Here is a 25,558-nt window from a genome sequence, read left to right on the forward strand (position 1 = left end):
TTTTTTAAAAAATAAACTGCCTTTTGCTCTTGGACCCATTGTAGTTGGGGGAAAGGAACATCATTGCAGGGAGGTATTCCTTCTACAATGCTGAAAACAGGAATTATGATAAAGGCAAGGTCCACTTGGAGCATGCTCAGGTCGTAGTGGGCCTTCTTGCTTCTGTTTTCATTGGATCTGCAGAGCCCAGGTGTCTTCTGCTGCTTACTGACTTTCTCCAGGGAAGCCCCCTTGGGAAGATAGAGACATATCCCTGGCTACATAATCTAGTATGGAGACCCCTTTGCCTACTCTGCCTCTGACCCTTGAAAGTATGAGGACTCTCGGTCTCATTGCTAATGGGATTTTAACCTTGACTTGAAAGCCTTGCCAAGTTAAGCTGTATTAAGGTGCTAATGGCTTAGTGGTTTTCTGGGGTATTTTAAATTTTCTTTTTTATAGAAGTACAGATAACCTTATTGTACAGTCATGCACCTCTTAAGATCCAGGATAAATTCTGAGAGCTGTGTCATTAGGAAATCTCGTACTTCATGAGTATCATGCACAACACTTTGCAGGCCTACCCAGTATGGGTCATTTACCCTTGTGGCCCTGATTGGTCAAATGATGTAGTCAACATGAGATGTATGAGGCTGTTCCTGGTGCACCAGTGCAGGCGCCATCGCAGTACACAGTTTTTTAAAAGTAGGAGGCTCTAAAAGCAATAAAAAGAATAGCACAGTAAACACATGGGTTGGGATCAATGTGATTCATTATTATCGAGCATTGGGTTCTGCACACACATGTGTCACATTGCTGTACTGCTGGCAGTGCAGTGCCTGTGTTCACACCTGTGTCACCACAGGTACGTAAGCTTTGATGTCACTGGCAATAAAAGTGTTCATCTCCATGTGGTCATGTGGAACCATGATTGAATATGTGATCCATTGTGGACCGAAATGTCATTATACAGTCTAGGACTGTATTCATTATTGTCAGTAAAATTATATACATATTTATCCATTATAAAAATGAACAGAGAAATGTGTAACAAGGGTAAATATTCTCCCATACACTACTTGAGTGGTAACTGCTGTTAACATTCTGGTAGATAGTCTCACACACATTTCTGTCATACCCCCATACACATAACTGTTCTTCTGCAATGAGCAAGTGTATCAGTAGAAGTAGAATTTCCTGGTTCTGTTTAATGACTCCGTTGTATCCCATGCTATAGCTACACCATAATCATGTGGAGCTCATACTGAAGTGAAATACTTGAATTTTGAAAGGAGTCTCTTGGGGAGTTCCCCACCAACATGTAGCTTCCGAGAATCCTGGTGGAATGGGAGAGGAGCCTTTCTTGTGAAGGGGAGCTCTTTCTGGCGATCAGGCGTTAGCCCTCTGTGCCTGTGTTTGTTCTGGCCTCTGAGAACGTTCTCCCACGTAATCCTATCTGCAGGTTATTCTTGAGGGTCCTGTGCTGTGGTGGTAAGCTGAGCTCCCTGGGGCAGTTGCTGGTGTGCTTGAATCTTGATTTCTGCTTCATGGTTCAGATAACAACATCAGATCTGAGGCCAAGTGTGCTAGGAAACTTTTCAGTTCATTACGTATTAACACATCTTACCAATGAACACAGAGGTAATGATTTAAAAGATGAGTCACAGGTCTCTGCTTAACCAGTGATCGAGATTCTAAGGCACTAGAAAGTGACGCTGTCAGGGCTGGTGCTGTGGTGCACCAGGTTGAAGGCCTGGCCTGCAGTGCCTGCTATCCCATGTGAGTGCTGGTTTGAGTCCCCGCTGCTCCACTTCTGACGTGGCTCCCTGCTAATGCACCTGGGAAAGCACTGGAAGATGACCCAGTCACTGGGCCCCTGCGTTCTTACAGGAGACCCAGAAGAAGCTCTTGGCTTCAGTTCAGCTCAGCTCCCACTGTTGTGGCCATCTGGGGAGTGAACCAGCAGATGGAAGACCTCTCTCTCTGTCTCAACCTCTCTCTGTAACTCTGTCTTTCAAATAAATAAAAATCAATCTTAAAAAAAAGAAAGTGGGGTATCAGTGTAAGGGAACTGGTGCTTCCTATTGATGCTTTCATTTCACCAAGTCTAAAGGTGTGCACACCTATTCCAATTCTGAAATTATGCTTTTAAAATATAACTTTTTCAGCATTTTTAATTTCTAACAAATTTCAGACATTTAGTAAACTTGAATTTTTAGTGAACATGAATATACTTACCACCTACTTTCCACCATTATCATTTTGCTGAGCGTTCTCTATTAAATATCTATCCAGCTCTCAATATCTTATATTTTATATCACGGTAGACTGCAAACAAATAACTCATAAAAAGAAATATACACATTGATTTACCTGCAGGTATATTCATCTTGTTATTTTTTAAAGCTTATTCTTATATACTTGAGTGATAGAGTAATGTAGAGGGAGAGGGAGAGAGAGAGAAAGAGAGCTTTTTCCATTTTTTCACTGGTTCACTCCCCAAATGCCCACAACAGTCTGGGCTGAGCCAGACCAAAGCCAGGAACCTGTATCACCCAGGTCTTCCAAATGGATGGCAGGTACCCAAGTACTAGAGCCATCATCTGCTGCCTCCCAGGCACATCAACAAGGAAATGGGTCAGAGTGGAGCTTCCTGCTAATGTGCTTGGGAAGGCATCAGAAGATGGCCCAAGGTCATGGGTCCCTGCCAGTCAAGTGGAAGACCCAGGTGGAGTAATGGGCTCTTGGCTTCTGCCTTGCACAGCTCCTGCTATTGCAGCCATTTGGGGAGTGAACCAGGGGATGGAAGACCTCTCTCTCTCTCTCTCTCTCTCTCTGTTTCTCACTCTCTCTGCTAACTTTGCCCCTTCATATAAATAAGTCTAAAAGTAAACAGAAGGAGGGAGCAGCTGGGACTAGTACTGGAGTTCCATTATGGGATGCGGGCATCTCAAGTGGCAGCCTAACCTGCTGTGTGACACTCAGCGCTTGCGCCCTCATTGTTATTTTCTAGGAAAAATGGAAACAGCTGCAGTGTCCAACTGCGATGGATTTGTTAGTTTGGGGACATTTGTATGATGGATGCAGTTATTAGGAATAATGGTCATCTACGTGACTAATTGTAAAGGTTAAATGTTCATGTTGAAGGGAAAAAAGTGGTCCTTATGGTATTACAATTCATGTACAGCTAACATCCTTGAAATTATCCATTGGCTGCTATGATTTTAAATCACTATTTTGTTTTCCTTTTTACATTTGTATCTCAGTGAATGATGCCTTTTACTCTTTCTCTCACCTCACAAAGCCCCTGGGATAATTTTTACTTCATTCAGTGGCTTTCTTGGTCGTTGCCATTCATCCTTACACAGTCCCTTGCTGTCCCTTTTCTGTCACTGCTCTCCCAGACAGTGTAAGATTTTAAGTTCAGAGTCAAAGTGCAGTAGTGCATCTCCTGGCTTTTCCTCCCTGCCCATCCTGAGCAGAAACAGTAATTGAAAGATATATACAAGACCTAGAAATAGTTTCCCTCTTCCAGTCAGACAAGGTTTTCTTAGCTGATTTTTAAAATTCTTTTTAGTATCTTTTATTCCTGTTCTTTCGCTTCAGTGGCTTTCCTTAAAAGTGTGTTCCCTTTATTTCTCTTCCTTCTTACGTCTTAGGCTTTGTCCTTACTTCCTTAAGGTCAGACCCTTTGCTCAGACTGTCAGCTGCAGGGAGTAGGGCGACTCAGCACCTGTTTTTCAATCCTTCAGATCTAGTTCTCTTTAGTACCAGCTCATTGAAGGATGAGATGCCTCAGCATGATGACATTGTGTAGGCTGGATTCTTGGGAGAGTTACTTAGAACTGGTGGAATTCCCAAAGATTTATATCTACTAGCATGTTTTCCAACAATAAACTTATTTAGAAAAATTAGCAATATTTAAAAGGCTGATTTGCCATGAGGTTTTTTTTTGTTTTGTTTTTGTTTTTGTTTTTGTTTTTGTTTTTTTTTTGGTGGTATATGTTTGTAGGAGTTGTCTTAAGAGTCTGATGGTAAGCACTCCATCTTTTAGTCAACTTCAGTGTTTTATCTGATAACATAGTACATTTAGACCAAGCCTTCCTGACTTAGATTATAACAGCAGCATGATTGGAAGAAGAATGCTGGACTTGAGTTAGAAATTGTATTTTATAATTCTCTTAGCCGCTTACTAACAATACTTCTGTTTGCTCATCCCAAATACAGATGCTACTTAGCTGGTTTTTGTTTTTCGGTTGGATGTGATAAGCGTGAAGTACTAATATTAATGCTATCAATGTCACATGTGAAACTATCTTTTAAATTTTGCGATGAATAGCAGGATGTGACTGGAAAACCAAGGAACAGGAAGTCTGTAATACTTCCTTTCTTCTTCTCTTCTTTTCTTGCCTTTAGAGATTGGGAATAACCTCCAAATTGGAAGGTGACCATTCATTCAGGCACTGCCACCAGGATCTCAGAGAGCAGTGGAAAGACAGTTGACAATGACCCTCACTAAAAGATCATGGTAGACTAATTAGGGCATTTAGAGCCTTTCATTTCAGCTGCAATCTAGTGTCTTACATCCCTGGACTAATATTGGAAAGAGTTGTACTTTCTTCTCTTAGATTCATTTTTTCATCATAGATTTATTCATGACTTTTATGGATTCACTCGTAGGTTTATTATTTTGAGGGGTCTCCAAAAAGTTAATGGAAAATGCTTATTATGACAAAACTATGCATGGATTTCAGAAAAGCTTTGCATCAAAGTAAACTTATTTTTCATTCAATTTCTATAAACTTTTTGAGGTACCAAATGATTACATGAAATATTTTATTTTTAAAAAAGTTTTTAAATTTGTTTTTATTTATTTGAATGCCAGAGAGAGAGAGAGAGACAGAGAGAGAGAGAGAGAGAGAGGGAGAGAGAGAGAGAGGAAGAAAAAGAGATCAGTCTTACATCTGCTGGTTCATTCCCCAAATGCCTGCACAAGTCAGGACAGGGCAGTCCCAGACTCCCTCTGGGTCTCCCGTGTGGGCTGCAGGTACCCGAGAAATGGAGCCATCATCTGCTGCCTCTCAGGATGTTCAGGAAACTAGATCAGAAGTAGAGGTGGGAGTCAGCCTGGGGCACTCTGACATGGGATGTGGCCATCCCGAGTGGCAGTTATCGTGCTGTGCCACCATATTTCAGAATTAATGTTTATTCTAATGGATAGTGCTTGTATTTGTAACATCAGTATAAAATAATATGACCATATATATATATATGTATGTATGTATATGTATATATATGTGTGTGTGTGCTTGTGTATGTTTGTAATTTAGTAAGATGAAGAACCTGTTTTCTCAGAAATGAAGTGGACTACTGACATTTTAAAAATTCAGTGTTTAAGCAAATTTCATGAAGAGGATTTGTTGTGCTGTTGATAGAGTAACTCAAGGGATGTATAATCCTAATTTGTGAAAGTGATCAAATTCAGCCATACGTGTATTTAAAGGATAGAATTTGTCAGTCATGAAAAATCGTTGGTAGTTTTATGATAATTAATGAGCTTCATGACCTTTGTAGAAATTGTGGAAAACAATATTATTTTTTTATTTTCAACCATCACTTATCAAAATAAACCTCAGCTCTGTATAAAAAGTGATTAATTTTTAGTAATTAGAGTAGTTGGCATTATGAAAATTTAGGTATAAGACTTTTTTAAAAAGAAATTTATTTATTTATTTGAAAGAATTACAGAGAGGGGGACACACACACATACACACACACAAAGAGAGAGAGAGAGAGAGAGAGAGAGAGAGAGAAATATCTTCCATCCATTGGTTCACTTCAGGTGAAACCAGGAGCCAGAAGCTTCATCTAGATCTCTCAGGTGGGTGCAGGGGTCCAAGCACTTGGGCCATCTGCTGCTTTCCCAGGCACATTCGTAGGTAGCTGGATTGGAAGTGGAGCAGCCAGGACATCAGCCAGCAACCATATGGGATGCCAGCGCTGCAGATGACAGCTTAACCTACTGGGCCAAAATGCTGGTCCCAATTGTTTCTTGACCCTGAAAATATAATGACGAGGGGCTAAAAATCTTTTCTAACTTTTTTTCTAAGTTAATAGTTAATGGTGTCTATAGGTAGTTGACCAACCATACCGAAGGAATACAGATGCATGAATGAGTGGATATCAGCTTGCAGGAATGGTTTCTGTGGGGTTAGTAAATTTGCTTAGCCCTGTATTAGTGAGCTTCTCATCACTACAAGGCAATATCCAAGAGAGGATAACTTATAAAGAGAAAAGGTTTATTTAGCTCACCATTTTGGAGGTTCAAGTCCAAGACTGGGCAGCTCCATATGTTGGCCACTGTTGAGGGCAGCAGTGGTGGAACATGGAGCACGAAGCATGAGTGCAGGAAGTGTCACATGGTAAGCTAGGAACAGGGTGGCGGGGCCTCACTCAGGCATTTTTATAGTCAACCGTCTGATGCATACAGCCTTCCAAGGGCCTGCCATCAGTGACCTAAGGACCTCCCCCTGGGCCTAGCTTCTCAGCACCCTAACTGAATTAGCTTTCCACCCTCTTTGTGTCATTAACTATGGGGATTTGGGGACTTAGGGGATTTGGATGTCTGCATGAGTTTGGAAGCCAAATCTTGTTCAAGCAGTAGTAGGCCTGATAAGTACTTTTTTTTTTTTTTTTAATCAACAACTTTAGCACATTCTCTTTTAACTAAAGAATAACCTGAAACCAACAAAATGTCATCCGTGGGAAAATACATGTATAAAGTCTGCATTTATACAAAATCGGGAGGCCTGACTTGACAGCAGATAGTTTGAGGAAGAACTATTGATTTCAGTTGACTGCATGCTCAAGACAAGCAAAAAGAATGCCTTGATTGCGGACACAGTAACTGTAACTTGCACATTAAAGCATAACTGAATCTCACACGTGGCCTGGGCACCTGAGGGGTCCCAGAGTCCCTTCTGCGGGTCTACAAAATCAGATACTGTCATAATATATTACCCTGTGTGCATTTTTCACTCTCATTCACCCTGGCCTTTCCAGAGTCCACTCTGATATCTGTTATTACAAGAGATTGAATGCAAAGCAGCTATAAGAACCCGGATTTCTTCTATGTTTTGTATAAATTTCTGGTTTTTTTTAGAAGATTTCTGTATTTGAAAGACAGAGTTATACAGAGAGTGAAGGAGAGATGGTGAGAGAGAGAGAGAGAGAGAGAGAGAGAGAGAGAGAGAGACTTTTGTCTACTGGTTCACTTCTCAGATGACCGTAACAGCCAGGACTGAGACAGCCTGAAGCTAGGAGCCTGGAACTCCATCCAGGTCTCTCTTGTGAATGGCAGAGGCCTAGGCACTTGGGCCATCTTCTGCTGCTGTCTTAGGTGCAGTAGCAAGGAGCTGAATTGTAAGTGAACAACCGGCACTCGAACTGACGCTCTTATGGGAGACGGGTATTTCAGGAAGCAGCTTAAGCCCCTGTGCCACAACACCAGCACCCCTCCCCCCTCCTCCAGCTGTCTTCTATAAAGCCAGACATTAAAAAGATTTGAGAAGTGTAAAATAATGCCACTTTACTCACACATTTATTTTGTTAGGGAAAATATATTTATTTTCATAGAAATATGCCAACACATTGACAATTACTTTGAAATGAATTCGTTTTAAAAAAATTTTCATATAATTTCTAACATGTGGAAACATAATTCTCTAAAATAAAAGCTCATTGGGATCTTCAATAAATTTTATTTATTTTTTTAAAGATTTATTTATTTATTTGAAAGAGTTACACAGAGAAAGGAGAGGCAGAGAGAGAGAGAGAGAGAGAGAGAGGGAGAGGTCTTCCATCCGATGGTTCACTCCCCAAATGGCCATAATGGCTGGAGCTGTGCCAATCTGAAGCCAGGAGTCAGGAGCTTCTTCCAGGTCTCCCACATGGGTGCAGGGGCCCAAGAACTTGGGCCATCCTCCACTACTTCCCCAGGCCACTGCAGAGAGCTGGATCGGAAGTGGAGCAGCTGGGTCTTGAATTGGCACCCATATGGGATGCTGGCGCTTCAGACCAGGGCGTTAACCCGCTGTTCCACAGCACCAGCCCCACCTTAATAAAGTTTAATAGTGTAAGGGGTCCTGTGACCAGAAAGTTTTAGAACCACTCATCTACAATGAGGAAAATATTATAGTAATGCATGTGGAGAACATGGATAATGGTATAAATAATACTTGAATTCATAAATAGTTATGATAGAAAATAGTTACAATAGAAAAAGATCATGGGGTGGGCATTTTGGCACAGCAGGTTAAGTTGCCTCCTGTGACACTGGCATCCCATATGGTTGCTGGTTCATTTCCTGGCTGTTTGAGTTCCGATTCAGCTCACTGTTAATGGTCTGGGAAAAGCAGTGGAAGATGGCCCACATTCTTGGGCCACTACACCCACCTGGGAGACCCAGATGAGGCTCTGGGCTCCTGGCTTTCGGCCAGGCTCAGACCTGGCTGTTGAAGACATCTGGGAAGTGAACCAGAGGATGGAAGATCTCTCTCTGTCTTTCTCTCTCTCTCTTTCTCTGCAGCTCTGCCTTTCCAATGAATAAGTAAATCATCCCTGTAGAGGAACACACCAAAGAACTGAAGACCCAGAAGAATTGCTTGCCTTTAGTTCTAGAAGGCTTTCCTGTGAAGAGAGAGGAGACTGACATTGCTAGTTTCTGAGCGTAGGACTGGTTCCAGTGCCTGGAAGTTATTCTAGACAAATCTTAGGAATGTTTAGTGTTGTCTACAATGAAATCAATCCACTTGTAAAGCACTGAGCACCCTCCACTTGAGTAGAGATGTTCATCTCTGGTGTGGGTAACACCTGTCCAGAAGAGTGGTCACAGTGCATGGATGCTGGATGCAACAGGCCAGAGGATGAGGGAGGGAAGTGGCCAATTGCAAGAGGTGGGAGCATCCATGAGGAGGTACAGGTGTCCTTCCTCCAACAGGCAGCAGACTTGCAGCTGTAAGACAACTTTCAAGAGAAGGCCGATAAGGATTTTTATGTATTGGCTTAATTAAAAAAAAAAACAAACCAATAACTATCTGGGGCTGGCGCTGTGGTGTGGTAGGCTGGGCCTCTGCCTGCGGTGCCAGCATCCTATATGGGCACCAGTTCGTGTCTTGGCTGTTCCTCTTCTGATCCAGTTCTCTGCTGTGGCCTGGGAAAGCAGTGGAAGATGGCCCAAGTGCTTGAATCCCTGCGCTCACCTGGGAGGCCTGGTAGAGGCTCCTGGCTCCTGGCTTTGGACTGGCCCAGCTCTGGCCACTGCAGTCATTTGAGGGATAAACCACCCTGTGGAAGAGCTTTCCCTCTATCTCTACCTCTCTCTGTCTGTAATTCTGCCTCTCCAATAAATAATTAAATCTTAAAAAAAAAACAAACCCTGTACATGTCAAATAGCTGGCATCTATAGGCTCTAAATGGTCCTTAAGACTGTCAGTTTATAACCTCAGGCCTCAAATATTTCAGAAAAATTTCTTGCATTATATACAGGACAGAGCTAGGGAACTTCTAAATTCTCTTCAGAATTTAATGACCAATAGTTCCGTATGTATACATCAGCATTCCTATTTAAAGATGTCAAAAGAGATGGCTCTGCTAGTGGTTGTTTTAACATGTTTTTGTTATTTTGGCCTTGGATGATGTGGGAAATCATCAAATTCACTTCCCTGTTCTGTCCTGAACTGACAGTCTTGATTGTAGAAAGATTGCTAGATTCATGACTTGTAGGCCTGTTGAGATTATCAATAATAGTGCAATTTAAAAAAAAAAAAAGCTGAGGGTTGGCACATTAATTAAGATGCTACTCGGGATGCCCGCATCTCATATCAGAATGCCTGGGCTTCAGTCCTTTACAGCTTCTTGCTAATGTACACCCTGCTAGGCAGCAAGGACCCAGTACTGGTTCCTGCTGTCCTTGTGAAAGACCCAGATTAAGTTTGGGCTCCTGGCTTTGAGTTGGCCAAGCCTCCACTGTTGTGGGCATTTAGGGTGTGAAACAGAGGATGTCTCTCTGCCTTTCAGGTAAATCCTAAAAATAAAAATTAAAAATTAAAGGAAGAAAATAATAGAAAATGAAGTCATTTGTGAGAAACCTAATTGCCACCATTTTTAAAAGATTTATTTATTTATTTATTCGAAAGAGTTACACAGAGAGAGGGGAGGCAGAGAGAGAGAGAGGTCTTCTACCTGCTGGTTCACTCCCCAATTGGCCGCAACAGCTGAAGCTGTGCCAATCTGAAGCCAGGAGCGTCTTCCAGGTGTGGGTGCAGGGGCCCAAGGAGCTGGGCCATTTTCTACTGCTTTCCCAGGCCACTTTTCAGAGAGCTGGATTGGAAGTAGAGCAGCCAGGACTCGAACTGGTGCCTGCATGGGATGCCGGCACTGCAGGCGGCGGCCTTACCCACTGTGCCACAGCGCCAGCCCCATAATCTCTACCTTTTTAAAATTTTCTAAGTATAATTTAAAATGATAATTAAAGAATGAGCTGATACTCAGAAGTCTCAAATATATTGAGGTGTCTTTTCAGTTTGGCTTTGGGAAACAGTTCTTACAGGTTGGTTGTAATGGATGAGACATTGAGAATGGCTAATATGATTTTGCTTGTGGCATTTCTGAATTTGTGAAATCACAAACAAGACTGTGGTGATTGTTGAACATGATCTTTTCTTTATTAATGACCAAAGGAAATCACCACATTTATTCAAAGTCCTCTAATATAAATGAATTTTTTTTGACAGGCAGAGTGGACAGTGAGAGAGAGAGAGAGACAGAGAGAAAGGTCTTCCTTTGCCATTGGTTCACCCTCCAATGGTGCGCCGGCGCACTGCGCTGATCCGATGGCAGGAGCCAGGTACTTCTCCTGGTCTCCCATGGGGTGCAGGGCCCAAGCACTTGGGCCATCCTCCACTGCACTCCCTGGCCACAGCAGAGAGCTGGCCTGGAAGAGGGGCAACCGGGGCAGAATCTGGCGCCCTGACCGGGACTAGAACTCGGTGTGCTGGCGCCACAAGGCGGAGGATTAGCCTATTGAGCCGCGGTGCCGGCCTAATATAAATGAATATTACCAACATGAGCCAACATAATCATATACACTGGTCCTTAGGATATGTCATTTTTAGTGAAACATTTCTGTAAAGGGGTGTCAGTGCTACACTCACTTTATCAGTTTATGGGTCTGTGGATTTAATTGGAAACTTTCTGTTGAGGAATTGGGATGTGATGGCTTAATAGTAGTGAGAAAATGTGATCTACCAGCTGGTCTTTAATCAACACTGGGTTTTCAATGGATGGTCCTTTTCAAAGCCTCTTTACAGAAACAAAACAACAGTTTGAGAATGGATATGGGAACACAAGCTCCCTTTTCTAATTAGACAGCTTTTTGATGAAAATTAGTCATTAACCTTTAAGATTCATATGAATGTATTATTGCAAAATAGCTACTATACTTTAAAAATACTTTGTAAGATTCTAAATTAACTCACCGGCTAATAAGGATAGAGAGAATAGAATGGAGAAATGAAATGTAGGTTTGCTACCATGTCTTACCTAAACCAATCCATAAAAGGAAGAAACGAGATGAATATTCAGTGTGGATATTGGTGGTTAATGATCAGTAGTAAAAATTATTAATGAGTATTCGGAAGAGGGAAGTTTGCACAAGTCTTTCCTTTGGAACCTGTTTTCTCACTGACATTGCTTTGCATTTCCTTTTTGTCTCTAGCTTCTTCATTTATGAAATTTTCAATCATTTCGTAGAATAGAAATGGCCTAGATTTTTGCCCTTTGATTAATACAGTTCAGATACCCATACATTTTTACTTCAAATTGGCCTATAAATTTTATATTATTGAAGTTTGGATTTTTCCGTCTGAAGTTTGATTACCAAAATTCCATTTCTTCCTTTTACAGAGACATCAGAAATGGGTACTGAGCAGATTTTATTTATTCATTTACTACCCTCGTTTCTCTAGAGCCTCAGGTTGAAACTTCAGATTACATTTTTTAAAACTATGAAAAAGTTGGGGTGATAAAAATAGCAATTGTATGCTACTGGGGAAAAAAAGGGTTTTTGTCCCAGGGCCTTATGGCCCACTCACTGGGACTTCCCTCCCTTACACCAGGGCAGGTAGAATGTTAAAGAGAATGGGCCCCAACAAAAATGACCTCTCATAAGTTCCCCGAAGCACGAAGCCAAGAATCGGTAACAGAAGGTGCTCCGCATTGCTGAGGAGCGCAGTCAGAGAAGGATGAGTTTCTGAGGAAGCCAGCCTTCAGATACGCTCATGACCCCGTACATCCAGACGAGACTCCGAAGTCCGAACATTACGGAACATCATGGAATAAATGAGAAGCCACAGTGCTCAGAGTTAGCTGTGAAGTGACTGCCACGTTGAGGCTGAAGTGCAGATGTGCAGAGTCGTGCAGGGGAGGAGAAACGAGCAGGAATACCCCTGGTGTTTGGGGGTGTGGCTGTGAATGTGGCTCCCGCCCACCAGGACACCTGCCACACTCTGTGCACAGAAGTAAGTGGAAGTGCGGGTGGCAGTTCACTACTCACTGCTTATGGACTGATTTGACAAGTCTAAGGCTGATAGAAATATTGATGTTTTTAAGGAAATAATTGTCGATACAACATACCCCAATTCCACTTTTGTGTTTTTCTTAAGGCATTAAGAAAAAATTAAAGACAGGGTAAACTGTATTCTATTTACTGTAAGGTGCAAACATGACATATAGTAGTGCGATGTTCAAGAAGGGAGAACATAGACTGTTCTGAAAAGTCGTCATGCCTGATAAGTGTTTTTCAATTCCAGTAAAACCGGGCCTTATTGCGCTAGATGGAATACTTACTGCACCAGCTGTATTTCTTTCACGGATGTCGGAGTTCATGAATTCTTAGAATTCATCAGAAAGCACATGTGGAGATGTGGCACTCAAACCATTTCAACTGTCTGATGACATCCGAGTCTTCAGGATGTTCCGCACTGTAGTGCTCTGCGATGGGCCGGGAAGCCAGCCGCAGGCTGGGCTCCATGTCCTACTGACCTGTGTGGTCCCCTTGATCAAGTCCAGAAAGCTTGCACGGCTTCTTCATGTCACTGCCCCCTCTGGAACGCTCTGTGCCCTCCTCTCCTTGGTGAAGGAAAGGGACAGTCTGTTTCTCTGAGAAGAATCAAGCTGAATCAGTCCAGATAGGTAACTTGTTCTATTCGTCAGCCTTTGTAAAGGCACTTGCTGTCACCATTTGAAATTTATCTCACGAGTGAGTTTTGTCAGCTGCTTTCATTTATGTGTCGTTCTAATGTTGAGCTGCTTTCTTTCTTTAAGAACTCAGTCCTTATAGTTGCTTTAAAATTTTTTAAAATTTATGTTTCATATAGTTAAAAGGCAGGAGAGAGAGAGAGAGAGAGAGAGAAAGAAAGAAAGAAAGAAAGAAAGAAAGAAAGAAAGAAAGAAAGAAAGAAAGAAAGAAAGAAAGAAAGAAAGAAAGAAAGAAAGAGAAGGACAGATAAAAGATAAAAATCATCCACCCGCTGGTTCACTCCACAAATGCGTGCTGAGCAGGCTGGAGCCAGGAGCCAGGAGCTTCACCCAGGTCCTCTGCGTGGGTGGTAGGGAACCAGATCATCGTGCGATCTACCAGAATGTGCTTTAGCAGGAAGCTGGCTCTCAAGCAGAGCAGCCAAAGTTGAACGGCCACTCTCACAGGGAATGGGGACCCGAGCAGTGACTTAACTGCTGTGCAAGGCAGCCAGCCCAGTTCTTTAAAATCTGCAGTAAGATCACTTCTAGCAGCTGATGTGTACTTATGAGAATACCGAGCTGATATTTTTGCACAACGTCGGACGAGCGTCCACTGCAGGAGTGCCTGCGTGCGGCGGTCAGGGTCCGCCAGGGAGCCAGCTGTTCTGAGGAAGGACACCGCGGCAGTATTTGAATTGCACTCATTATGTATCTCTCCCCTTTCTTCTAATGAGTTTCAGATGCTTCCTGTGATAACAGCTTTTTGCAGGACGCGTAATGGATTGATTGAGGGTTTCAGACTTTATGTGAGTCTTTTTCATGGAGAATTTCTTAACAGGATATCTTGATTTTTATAATCAAGTCTAAAATAAATGAAAGTGAAACTACTAGTTAGTATTGCTTTCACCCCCTTTGATTTTTTTTGAAGCCAGCACAGACTCCATGTGTGGAGAAAGATACCCTGCTTAGAATATATTATGATGAGATTTGACTTCACAAAAGATTAAATAGAACCTAAAATGTTTGAGTTTTCAAAATTATTTTTATTAATTATATTTAAAATTCTTCTTATTTCTTAATTAAATTAAAAGGACAATGTAAGAAGTATTTTGTGGCATGAAAGAAATATCCACTGGCTTAAACTCATCTGCAGCACTCAAAAACAATCTTCTTGTGTGTTCTAAAGAAATTGAATGTTCAAGTAAGAGTGTAGAATTGCCTGGTATAAATGTTAGTCTTCAGATTTCAGAAGGATTATTGAATGTTTTTTGTCACTTGAATGAAGTTACATGTTAGGTTGACTTTAACTGTTAGGTAAAGACTAGCCATTATAGCAAGTATGATTTTACTGCAAAAGCATTGCCCAGAGCTAGGGAGTCATGCGTGTGGAAGGCTCTGGACATATAGGGCTCCTACAGTTGCCAGTGCCCTAAACATGCTCGCACGTAGAGTCCTCATTCAGAATGCAGAGGGGTGGTTTGGGGTGAAGGGTACAGACCGTTTTCAAACTGGAGTCTTGGTTCTGAAGCCTGTGTCTAGTCTGTTAAGCATGGGCCTGGTTAGGTCACCTCTGTTGCTGCAGTGTCCGCGGCTTCTCACCTACATCTTGGCACATCAGCTCCAGAAACTGCGATGGCTTGCCTTTCCTTCTCCCCAGTGCACTGCTAACTGAACTGACAGCCAGAGCCAGCAATGGACATATAAACATTTTGCCTTCATCCATCATTGTCTATTTATAAGGAGCACTTATTAAATTAATAGCCCAAGAAGGTTTTGTTAAAGTTTATTTATGAATTTATGTGCCTAAGAGTGAATACTAATTTTATCTTAAATTAAATGGAAATAACCAAGATTGGATTGTGTTCAGGGTTTACAAAATGAAAAACTAAGAGGAAAAACTCTGTCAGAGGGAGGCATCGCAGGGTTCTACGGGTATTGTTTTTGATTGTGTAAACAGGCTGGGGGAACTTCAGTAATCTTCTTCCATATGGTGCTTGCGAATGTTCCGTGTGAGTGGGATTGTTTGCTCTTAGCAAACTGTTCATCCTAGGTGTTTAGGTTGAGCAGTGAGAGAAGCCACGTGTAGCCCTCGCTAAACGGGAAGGAGCCTTGCAGTGGGGATGGCACGTCTGTCTCAGCCACAGTGTAGAATGCTGGCAGTGCCCCTGAGGAGCATCTGTGAGGGTGACTGGGCCTGTGAGAGAACAGCACCCTGGTCTCGGTGCTCACTGCTTCACTCTGCTTCTTTGGAAAGAAAAGCACTCATCTTCAAAAATGACCAGTTTTTTTTTTTTTTTAAGATTTATTTATTGATTTGAAAGTCCGAGTTACACAGAGAGAGGAGAGGCAGAGAGAGAGAGAGAGAGAGAGAGAGGGAGAGAGGTCTTCACTCTCTAATTGGCTGCAATGGCTGGAGCTGCGCCGATCTGAAGCCAGGAGACAGGAGATTCTTCCAGGTCTCCCACGTGGGTACAGGGGCCCAAGGACTTGGGCCACCCTCCACTGCTTTCCCAGGCCATAGCAGAGAGCTGGATCAGAAGAGGAGCAGCCCGATCTCAAACTGATGCCCATATGGGATGCTGGCGCTTCAGGCCAGGGCGTTAACCCATTGTGCCACAGCGCCAGCCCCCAGTTTTTTTTTTTTTTTTTTTTTTAATGAGATAGTTAAAGTGATCAGTGAGTATTCTGGAGTGACATTTTTTCAATGTCCTGTACCCGTAGAACAGTTTACTCTCAGCTTTCCTTCAAGTTTGTTAGATAGGAAGCAAAAGAGGAGAGTATAATGATCTTGAACTCTTGTTTTCAGCTGTGTTTATGTGCATCTTTCTGAACGTGCTTTTGTACACACTGTTGTCATCAGGAACTCAATGACACCCGTCCCCTTTTTATGTCGCTTGTCTTCCTACTTAATCCTTACCTACTTACTCTTCCTACTTAATGTCTACACAATCTTTTTTCACCAATGCCCTCAACAATGCTGAGGTTCCATGGCCCAGGACCCTCTACTTTGTTTTTAAAGATGTATTTATTTATTTTAGAGGTAGAGTAACAGAGAGAGAGAGGGAGAGACGGGGGCAAAGGTCTTCCATCTGCTGGTTCACTCCCCAGGTGGCTGCAACGGCTGGAGCTGGGCTGGTCCGAAGTCAGAAGCTTTTTCCAGGTCTCCCACGTGGGTGCAGGGGCCCAAGCATTTGGGCCATTTTCCACTGCTTTCCCAGGCCATAGCAGAGAGCTGGATTGGAAGAGGAGCAGCCAGGACATGAACTGACGCCCATACGGGATGATGGCAGCACAGGTAGGGGCCTAACTTATTATGCCACAGTGCTGTCCCCAGGCCCTGTACTGTAATGCCACACTTGCATTGCCACTCCCAGTCTTCTCCAGTCCTCTCTTCCTTCACTACTGATGGCGTAAGTGATCGGCAGTATTTCTCTCTTCGGTCACTCCCACTTCAGCTCTCAAAACTGAGCAATGGAAATTGCTTCCTTCTAGGTTCCTGGTTAGCTCACATCTGGTATCCTCTTTCTTCTTGAAATCACCTCCTCTTTTGTCTCTGAGACACAGCGGATGATCCCTTGTATTCTCGTCTCTTAACAGGTTATTTTTTTTTACCTATTATTCTGTGACAGTAGTTCCAACATCTCCTTAAGTAGTGTCCTGGGACCTAAGGTCAAATCATGCAAACCAAGAATGACTCCAGAAGACAGGTATGGGACTGGAAATGAGAAACTGAGTCAAGCATTGTGAATGTAGAGCTACTAACAGGATCTGGGGGAAGTAAAGCTGACGTGCCCATTGCTTTCCAGTTTGATGGGGGCATTCTGTCAGACTGACTTGAGTACAGATAGTTGAAACATGGCCACAAAATCCTTGAGAGCTCAGGGTGGGCTCCGTCTGTCTTTCTGTCTGCCTTGTGGACCCACCCATCAGTCCTGGCTTCTACAGTGACTCCCAGGCCTCAGGAGAGAGGCCACAGGACATCTTAGGCATTCTTGAGGTGGGATGTTGACTTCCAAAGACATTTCTGCAAACCATGCTCTTTTAGTGACACTGGGTGCTGGAATTACTTTTGGTGCTGGCAGGAGCCTAGTGCCTCTCCCACTACTTATCACGTCTAGGTTTCTTTGGAATGGCTGTAGGAGATGCATGGTAATGTGTACAGAAGGTAGTGGTGGAGGCGGCGCCACAGCTCACTTGGCTAATCCTCCGCCTGCGGTGCCGGCACCCCCGGTTCTAGTCCCAGTTGGGGCGCTGGTCCTGTCCTGGTTGCTCCTCTTCCAGTCCAGCTCTCTCCTGTGGCCCGGGAGGGCAGTGGAGGATGGCCCAAGTGCTTGGGCCCTGCATCTGCATGGGAGACCAAGAGGAAGCACCTGGCTCCTGGCTTCAGATTGGCTCAGCCCTGGCTGTTGCGGCCATTTGGGGAGTGAACCAATGGAAGGAAAACCTTTCTCTCTCTCTCTCTCACTAACTCTGCCTGTCCAAAAAAAAAGTAGTGGTGGGAAGCAAGAGGGCCTCTGCACTAAAGAAAGTGATTGTGGGCGGGGCATGAGGACTTGACTTGTGACTTCAGATTGATCTGAGAAGGAGTCAGAGGTATTCGCAGGTCCATCTCCCCCTCCCCCACTGAGGGGCCGTGGGCTCGCCATGCTGGGGCCTTGGTTGGGTTTCTGATGTGTTGTCAGGTTCCTGAATTTGGGCTTCCTATTCCAATAGGGAGTACTGAGGTCCAGAGAGGGAGACCAAGTCAGAATCCACAAGTCTAGAGGGACTTATACTGCAGGCAGTGATGATGTTGAAGGTTTGGTGTTAGGCAGAAGGGAGACTTGGGCTAGGTTAGGTGGGGAAGGTGAGGAGGAAGCATGTGACTGCCCTGACCAAGCTGAGTTGCCGGCTCTTCTCACAGGTGGTGGTTGGCTGGCATTTGACTGACAGGTTTGGGGGCTTAAGCAGAGATAAGAGGTCTGAATGTGCGGGATCTATAATTAGCATGCTTTCTCCTGGCTCTGGTGTGTGTGTGTGTGTGTGTGCGTGTGTGTGTGTGTGTGTGTGTGTGTGTTTAGTCTCTTGCGTGGTAGAGGGGCCTGGTGCTTTTTTGGGGATGGTCCACGGCTGTTGTCGGTTTTGGCTGGTAGCTGGGGTGATGGCTCTTCTCAGATGGGCTGGGAGGCAGCTGAGTGGAAGCCGCAGCCTTTTGGATTCTGTCTCCCCCAGTCAGCTGCCCACTGCTTCAGTGCAGGACCCTAGCCTGTTTACGTTTGCAGCGTACTCCCAGCAAAGCATTGTGAATGAATGGCAAACCAGAAGGAGTTTTATAAAGGACAACTAAATTGTACTGTATGGTAAAGCTTTTTGTGAAAATATCCAATGTTGGGGCTGGCTCGTGGCATAGTGGGTAAAGCCGCTGCTTGCAGTGCTGGCATCCCATATGGGTGCTGGTTCAAGATCCGGCTGCTCCACTTCCACTCCAGCTCTCTGCTATGGCCTGGGAAAGCAGTAGCAGATGGCCCAAGTCCTTGGGCCCCTGCACTCGCATGGGAGATCCAGAAGCAGCTTCTGGCTCCTGGCTTCAGATCAGTGTAGCTCCAGCCGTTGTGGCCATCTGCGGAGTGGACCATTGGATGGAAGACTTTCTCTTTCTCTCTACCTCTGCCTCTCTGAACTCTGCCTTTAAAATAAATAAATCAATCTTCTTTTTAAAGAAGAAACAAGAATAAAGTGAGAATATACTTGCCTCACTGTTGTGTGGAGAAGCTCCGCAGTGTGTTTTCAAAGAAAGTTCAGTTGGCATTTACCGCAGAGAGCCAAAAGCGTCATATTTGACACAAGATATTTTTCAAGAAAGTTTGTCAGATTTCCAAGCTGGAACTTTTACTATCAGGTGATTGGTAGTTTAGTGTTCTTTTAAAAATAATAAACAAATGAATGTTTCAGGAAACCTGTGATAGTCTGAATCAGGTGGAACTGATTTAGTGTTATGGATAATTACATAATTAGTGCTGTAAAAAATAAACCGTACTATCTACTTGATGGGCTGGAGTGGCTGGAAGGAGGTGTGTAATTATACAATCAGCTTCCTCCCCCTCGGCTGAGTCTCGGGGATTCTCTCTTTCTGTCTTGTGTGAGAAGGAGCTTCCTATCTTGTGTTTCCTGGTGTTATTTAAGCAGAAAGAGTTGAGTCCCCAGGCCCTTGATAGGATCCCTCGTGTCCTGGGTCTGGGCGTGCTTACCCTCTGAGACCAGGTTCTTTCAAATTTTTTGATATAAACCCACAGTTTACATCAGGACCCAATTCAGTGCGCACATGTGTGCCTGAAACCACGGTCTGTGAAACAATTCTTATTCTTTCTGATCTACTCTACTTGATCTAGTCTGCTCTGTTTTATTTTTTAAAAAGGCTGCCTCATGATTCACGTTTAGAAATGGGGCCACGGACCCTTAGTGGCTGCTCACGGGGAGCAGCCTAATGGTGCTGCTGGGGCTTGGTGTGACAGGTGGTATGGCATGGTTGGGAGAGCAAGGGCTTTGCAGTTGGACAACTTTGGTTTCAAACCCCTGCTTTTCCTCATTTTAACTGTGTGACTTTGAACACATTACTGAACTTCTTTGAGCCTCAGATCCCTCATTTGTCAGATGGAGTCCCAGATACTCCTAGGATTCAGGAGATGGGGACTTGAGGGCTGTGCATAAGGGTGTGTGTGTGTGTGTGTGTGTGTGTATACCCAGCCAGCACTGGGAAATGAAAGCTTTTTGTGGTCGGTGCTTCATCCAGTTCCCTTCCATCTCCTAGCACCCTCAACTTCCAGCGTCGGCTGGGGAAGGCCGCAGTTACAGTCCCTGCCTCTCAGCCCTGTTATGAGGATCAGACACGATGATCTAGGTTCATTTTCTTTTTTTTGACAGGCAGAGTTAGACAGTGAGAGAGAGAGAGAGACAGAGAGAAAGGTCTTCCTTCCGTTGGTTCACTCCCCAAATGGCTGCTACGGCTGGTGCGCTGTGCCGATCCGAAGCCAGGAGCCAGGTGCTTCCTCCTGGTCTCCCATGCGGTTGCAGGGGCCCAAGCACTTGGGCCATCCTCCACTGCCTTTCCAGGCCACAGCAGAGAGCTGGACTGGAAGAGGAGCAACCAGGACTAGAACCGGTGCCCATATGGGATGCTGGCGCTGCAGGCATAGGATCAACCAAGTGAGCCATGGTGCCGGCCCCAGTACAATAATTTAATTGAGAGACTTAGAAAAATGCCACCCCCATCTCACAGTTTGAACGCTTGGGTGGGGAGAGACTTTTTACTGTACATTTACATGCTTTTATAAAACCACCTCATTTTCTTTTAAGTATTACGGTTTTTGCTTCTTTTGAAATAGGTCATGGCTAGTTCCTCACTAGTTACAATTTTGAACGTTGCTGGATTTTGTTACTGCCTATACCCTTCTCTTCCACCCCTCTTTTCTCTGGGATGCTACTGAGATTGTGATTATTTAGTGGTAACCTGGGCTTTGTTCGTTGTGGGAAAGGGACATAAATCAGCCAGCATCTTTTCCAGGTCTCTTAGTCTCCACAGTCTGGTTGCTCTGATAGGTTTCTGCCTCACTTAGGCATGCATTGGTTGATTGCATTTAATTTCTGTACCCATTCTAAGTTTCCAGCCCCTTACTTGGCCTTAGGAAATCACAAAAGACTTTATGTTAGGTCCAGATCCTGCTCAGAGACACGCGGGAGAATGGGCCTGGCTCCTTTAAGACAGAAGCACTGTTCTCTCTGCCAGGAAGCTCATTGTACAGCCTAAGGGCTTAACCAAAAAGGGCTTCAATGAAAAGTGAATATTGATAGAGAGGGGAGGTTAATTGGCCTTAGTAACTTGGTTGCTAAGGAAGCATTTTCGTGATTGGGAGGAAACTCTCCTGGGTGTCCTGCAGCTCCTTGTGGACCTAAGATGCTTTGTGTTATCTCCTGCTTTCTGTGTCTGAGTTGGAAGAGGGACGAGCAGCAAGCTATCCGAGGAATGAAAAGCTGTGTGAAGCAGATGGTAGCTCTGTCTGCACTACAGAGAGAGCGAGCTAAATACTGACTAGTAGCAAGCCAGCGCCAGCGCCAGCAGTGTCTCTTTGTTTAAGGCAGACAGTTGGAAAATACCATGAGGGTGAGACAGAAAGAACTCGCTGGAGTACATGGAGAGGTTCGGCCAGGGTTTCTTCAGAGCCTGGAAACACGTGGGCAAGGGAAGTGAAGGGGCGTTTTGAATGGGTGGCCAGCATCATGTGAAAACATGGGGTTAAGTGTTTTCAGTACTGTAGAGTTTATTAAGAAGAGTTATTTAGTTTCTACTTTGAAGGTTTTGTACTGTATTGTGTGTTACATTTAGTAAATTTAGAATTTGTTAATGTATAATTATTTTAATAAAGAATGTTTAGTTATTAATATCTCAGTGTTATTAGGTAATTTATCACTAGTAGTTAGTAATAAATAACTGTGGAGTAAATAAATTACAAATTTTAATTGGAATATTTTCTCAAAGCAAAAGTGTCTTGGTATATTGACCACTCATATATGCGAGCTCTCTGGTTATATTTAAATGGTTTGCAAAGTATTATTTTTGCATATTGAATGAGACTTCCTTAGGACAGGAAGTTAGTGCCTATATTTGTATATATGATTTCAAATTTTTTTTTGCACCAAAATGAGCTTAATTTCATTTTTTCATGAACTTAAAATTTTTTTAAAAATTTATTTATTTGAAAGGCAGAACAACAGAGAGGGAGAAATCGAGACAGATAGATCTTCCATCTGCTGGTTCACTCCTCAAATTGTCACAATGACCAGTGCTGATCCAGACTGAAGCCAGGAGTGCCAAACTCCATCCAGGTCTCCCACATGAGTGGCAGGGGCCCAGGCACTTGGGCCATCTTCTGTTGATTTTCCAGGTGCATTAACAGGGAGCTGGACTGGAAGCAGAGTAGCTGGTACTCACAGCAGTGCTCCAACACTGGATGCCAGCATTGCAAGTGGCAGCTTAACATACTGTGCCACAACACCAGCCCCTCTGTGAGCTTTCTTGAAGTATCCTTGTTTTTTGCTGTATTTCTTTTTCCCTGGGTGCTTCATTCAGCGACTATGTTTGGGTTTCTCTCGGATTGTCAGGTGCAGCCCTGAAGGACAGCTTGAGGGGTCAAGCCCTCTGGGGTAGCTGAGGACAGACAGCTCAGGACAGTGTGGTGATGGAAGGGATCCGGCTGTGTTTTCTGATCTGGCTCCTCTCTGCTGTGACGATGAAACTCTATGGTTTGAGTTGGGAATTACTATCTGGATCCGTATGGAACTTTCTTCTAATGAATCAGTTATTTATTTTTAAAACAGAATGCTGGAGTTTTTGGTGTGTTCTGTAGCTTTGGAGTGAGAAATTGCTGTTGGTCTCTGATATATGAAGTAGTTGTGATAAAAGGTCAGCTAGAGCAAACATCACAGATCTTATGCACATAAATGACACCTGGCTGAGAACAGAGGCTGGCCCTTTTAAGTTGTAAAATTCTTTCTAGCAGTGTTATTTGGATTGTATTTATGGACAAGTGAAGGTGCAAAAAGTTTGTGGAAATGGAATTAAAGGAGTAGTTTATTTTGGGTCAAAATTTTTTGAAATTTGGACAGACATTTGGTCTGTCAGCTAAGATGACTGTTTAGATGCCTGAGTTTTTGAGTCCTGACTCTGCTCCTGATTCCAGCTTCCTGCTGGTATGCAGCTGGTAGCCAGCAGTGATAGCTCAAGTCATGGGTTCCTGCCACCTCTCTGGGAGACCTGCATTGAGTTTCTAGCTCCTGGCTTCTGCTGGGCCTAGCTCCTGTCATTGCAGGCATTTGGGGAGTGAACTAGTAGATTGAAGCTCTGTTTCTGTTCCTTGTTGCTTAAATAATGAGTACATAAATGAATTTTGAAATTCATGTAGTTTTTTCATAACACACATTTTCCATGAACTTTTTAAAGTTCCCTATTCTGAAGGAGAGCCCTAGAGTTTCCTGGCTGCTTTCATGGAGTGAACAGAGTTCACAGGTCCTCCTTAACCGCCTCTCTTTAAGTTTACTTCTGATTCTGTGGCCACAGTTTTGTCCTGTGCATGGAGCAGGGGCATCTCAGAGGGAAAGCACATTGTGGTGATCTTTTTGAGGGCCTTGGATTAAGGTCATATTCCAAGATAAGCCAGTTTCACGGAGAAATGTGCAGATACAACCTGAGTGCTTGGTACTCACATGACTGTCGATGGTGTTGAGTCTTGTGGGAGCGGTGGGCTGGTCAAGTAGAGAAGCTTCATGGACTCATGGACTAGGTTGGACTCCCCTGATAGTGCAGTAATGTTGTGATCCATTAAATAAATGAGGAATACTCACTGGTCCTCTTTCCTTTTTTAATGCTGAAGTTTGGGAACATTCTAATAGTTTCAGAAAATTAATATGCTAAGTCTACATTGTCATATCACCTAATTCTAATTTTGTTTCATAATCCATTGGTTTAGGCTTTTTGAAAGCCTTTGTAAACTTGGATCATCTTTCAAAGATTAAGGTTTAGCGAATGAAAGATGTCTTTAGGGAGAAAAGAGAATGATAAATATCTAATTCAGTATTAAATGGTAAACATTTCATATACATTTTGTGCAGAATGATGAATAAATGAGAAGCTGTCTTTTATAATAATTATGTTTAGTGGTGTTTCGAAGGTCATGTTTGTTTTAACTCAGTATCCATTACTTTATAATAAATGTATATATTTTTTGTATCTGTGAAACAGACTGCACTGAGCTGAGATTGAAAAAGAAGAATTTTTTTCCTGAACTCAACAGCTTCTATTAAGATGAAGCTCAGCTAGTAAACTCATTAAGTGAGGACCCTAGGCAGTTCTCTAGTGCGCGTCTGAAAGCACAGTGTGCAGCCATCTTTGCATCCCCGTCATGAATGACCTTGAAGGAAGCCAGCACTTCATGAAGCAGTCTTCTCTGTGGCGCTTGGTTCTCATTTGATTGATGCTTTAGGAGAAACTGTAAGATTTTCTTTTCTTTTCTTTCTAGTGTGGGTAGTGCTGTTTTTGCTCCATAGACTTTGCACTTGTCTGGGGTATTTTTTGGCAGGTTCAGTAGGTTCTGATTTTTCACTGACTGTAGTACAATTACGTGATGAAATCACTCTCCTTTGATCAATTATTCTTAGGGAGTAAGGCCTGTGTGCACTGGGATCATGATTTTTAACACAGAAAAACAGTTTTCTACCGTAACTATAATACAATCAATCAATTTGCTTTCATCATAGTCTTCTAAGCATCTCAGTTGGCTGAATGTTATTTAATACTGAGATTCTATGATTTATATTATAGAAAGCATATACCTTCCTGGTTAGCCACTATCCTCTGTACTTTCTTAGACTGATAGTTCCCCTCCTTTTAGTTTTTTACTATAACTTGCAATGAAGACTTTTATCCCACCAGCCATCTTAGAAGATTAAATTATTATTTTGCCTACTTAGAGTTACTTGTCCATTTCCCAAATAAGTTATCATATAAAGGCACAGTCATTCTTTTGTCTTCTCTGACACAGCTGTAGGGACAGTGGGAAAAACTTGTCACCAGTTTTGGCTCAGAAAAGTGGGTAAAGGCCACTTTGTGAACCCTAGGGCCGAGGGCTCAGGGATGGACACAAGAGGAACTCACAGAAAAGGCCACTGAATCTCTTTTCTATCAGGAAGCCCATGCACCCAAACCCCAGCACCTTGCTTTTCCTGTTGGGAGCTGAACTTGGAATTCCTGACTAGCCCTGCCTGTGTGACTCTGAACATGTCTCCTTACTTGGTCCCTTTTCTGCTTTCACCTACACTTCATCCTTGTGTGGATCTCTTGTTTCTGACCTCATTCTTAAGATTTGATTCAAGTTCCCAGTCTCTCTCCCTTTGTTTCAAATGCGGTTTGATGTTTCGGTGTTTTATCTGGACTAAACCAATCATTCAGTTTTCTTGATAGATCTCAAGTCCTGACCCCTGAACTTCTGTCTCATGAAGATAAAAGGGTAAAACTAGACCATCTTTTTCTTTTTCTTTTTTTCTCTCGGTCACTTGGCCTTTGATTTTTGACAGTTCATGTTTTCTGGAATTCAGTGCTGTGACTATGTGGGAAGTTCTGAAGAAGGCAGTTACAGTATGAGAAGTGTAACTCACGAACACCTAGACACCCATTTTCTTGTATCTTGTCATTTGTTGAGCCCAGAAGTATAGCAGTAAATAGGCATGTAACCAGGCTGAATTTTTTTTTTTC

General features: G+C 43.2%; 1 protein-coding gene across 49 annotated transcripts in view; it reads left to right on the forward strand.

Annotated features, from left to right (window-relative positions):
• The window catches only part of ATG10 (autophagy related 10), a 271,675-nt gene that overhangs the window by 74,050 nt on the left and 172,067 nt on the right, over positions 1–25,558 (forward strand). The gene's annotated exons all lie outside the window — the stretch shown is intronic.

The sequence above is a fragment of the Oryctolagus cuniculus genome, chromosome 14 (genome assembly GCF_051225735.1).
Source record: "Oryctolagus cuniculus isolate XC-2025 breed Fujian yellow rabbit chromosome 14, ASM5122573v1, whole genome shotgun sequence".
Classification (NCBI taxonomy): domain Eukaryota; kingdom Metazoa; phylum Chordata; class Mammalia; order Lagomorpha; family Leporidae; genus Oryctolagus; species Oryctolagus cuniculus.